The 2,018-nt window shown below is 46.2% G+C and overlaps 1 non-coding gene across 1 annotated transcript; it reads right to left on the reverse strand.

The window, feature by feature from the left end:
• Positions 1–1,538: 1,538 nt before the first annotated feature.
• On the reverse strand, positions 1,539–1,641 carry LOC127054629 (U6 spliceosomal RNA). Its single transcript, XR_007775304.1, has one exon. It is a non-coding gene; the product is annotated as a U6 spliceosomal RNA (small nuclear RNA).
• Positions 1,642–2,018: the final 377 nt, after the last annotated feature.

Genomic DNA, 2,018 nt, shown 5'->3' on the forward strand with positions numbered 1-2,018 from the left:
GTGTCGGCTGTGCGAACATGTCGGATGCCACTACAAGCCGAGCACTCAGCTAGCAGGTCATCTGGGGAAGTCTGCAGTGTCCTGAAAGGCTGAAGAAGATCTCAGGGCATGTTCCATTACACCAGAGATGATGGATCCAGTGCCTTGGAGGTAAGCAGCACGTCACAGTCTATTTAGCACATGACATTGCAAGTCACAGAAAAATACAGAGGGGGGGCAGGCAATATAGCCCCGGCTAGAAAGTTATGAAACACAGAGCCAGGAGGCAAAGGAAGAGGGAGGCCTTCCTGATCAACCACTGGGCAAATCACTGTGGTATTTGGGCAGCTTCCCCAGCAGCAGCCTGGGTACAGATGTTTTCTCCCATGCAGATCATTTTTCGTGTGGCCAACAGACATCGTTTGGTTCCCTGGTACGAGAGGCAGCTGTAATCACTTGTCCTTTCTCACACACATGTCCTGGAGGCTTCTCATCAAACTTCCACATCTGTTCCTGGTTTGCTCTTTGTCTGAAGATATTCCTGCTATGCCAGAGAATGTGCAACAAAAGGTCAGGTGACATCTCAAAAGAGAGGGGGCCTCCAGAGAGCCCTCAAGATTTAGCCCTGTGGATGGCAGGTGAAGCAGTAGCAGGAGTTATTATATAGAACAGTCCATGATGGACATCAATAGGGTGTTGATAAAAACAGCCCGCCACATTGCTGCTCCAAAATGGTCCCACATGACTCCTTGAGCAGTCCGGAGGGGAAGAAAACGGACACAAAGAAGTCATTGCTTCACCCTGGCCTCTCTGGGTAATTAATCCACAGCATTAGGGGGCTCTGAAGGCAGGTGGGGTGGGTAAATTAGAAAGAGAAATGGAGTGTGTGGGGGAGAGAGAGAGAGGATCCTGGAGATTTAAACATGGAGGTAACAAGCAAACATTACTTTCCTACCTGCCTCACCACTGGTGGTGGGGAAACTCAGATGATTAAAGGAAGTTGCCTCTCTGTATCCCTTCTTGCAAACCCACATTCCAACAACTTGGCTGCTAGGTGCATTTTTAGCTGCTGAGTGATCCCAGCCCCTACCCTACCCCCATCTTATGGAGTGAAGAGTTCTTTTTTGGTTTGCTTTGCCAGTGGGAGAGGGATCTACAACAGGCCAGATGGAAGATGTTCTAATTTGGGTTTCCTATGATTTATATCATTAGGTTTAGGCAAGGTTGGATGTATATGGCACAATCATCGGTTAGCTTGGTTCTGTCTACTCCCCTTCCCCCACCCCAAAGGGTTTTCATGAAACTGTAGTAATGTCTACTGTGCCACTGCTAGTGCTCTGCATCTAGATATCATAGGTATTTAGATCAAATTGCTGTTTAGGTAAATTACACCCAGAATAACACAGGGCCAAATTCTGTGGTCCTCAATTGAGTTAAGTTCCCACTCCAGTAATTGCAGTGGCCAAATCCATCCAGGGAGAGAGATGCTGAGAGAGACTGCTCAAGGTTAGACCAAGAGTTTTCTCTCAGCTGTGGCCACAATGCATTGTAGGGGAGTGAAGGAACTTATGGCCCCCACGAATTTGCATGTCATCTTTGTGCAGGGGCCATGCTAACCTTCTCTGTATTGTTCCAATTTTAGTATATCACCCTAGGCAAGCACATAAGACAAGTCACAATTTCCCCCTACACATTGCAAAGGGACCTCAAAGCTGTACTTATAAGGGAGAAAAAACCAAATTCGTCATTAATGTCAAATAGATATAGTTTAAAAATAAACCATCTTGTTGCTAATACATTTCACAACACTTCTGTCAAGAAAGGGGCTCATGATGAATGCCTTTATCATTGCGAAAGATCTCACTTCCTCAATGCTCTCCAGCTTGTGTTACAACAAATGCTGCTTAGGCAACGCAGTTCATTACCATACTTCCCTAAACACAGTATCTGTGGTGCAGATCTACTTACTCAACACTTCAGAGTGACTCATCAGAGAGCAGTCACATCATGTCTGGTTAATCAGGGACAGGTTTCTAGTT

Source organism: Gopherus flavomarginatus, chromosome 6, assembly GCF_025201925.1.
Source record: "Gopherus flavomarginatus isolate rGopFla2 chromosome 6, rGopFla2.mat.asm, whole genome shotgun sequence".
NCBI classification, from domain to species: domain Eukaryota; kingdom Metazoa; phylum Chordata; order Testudines; family Testudinidae; genus Gopherus; species Gopherus flavomarginatus.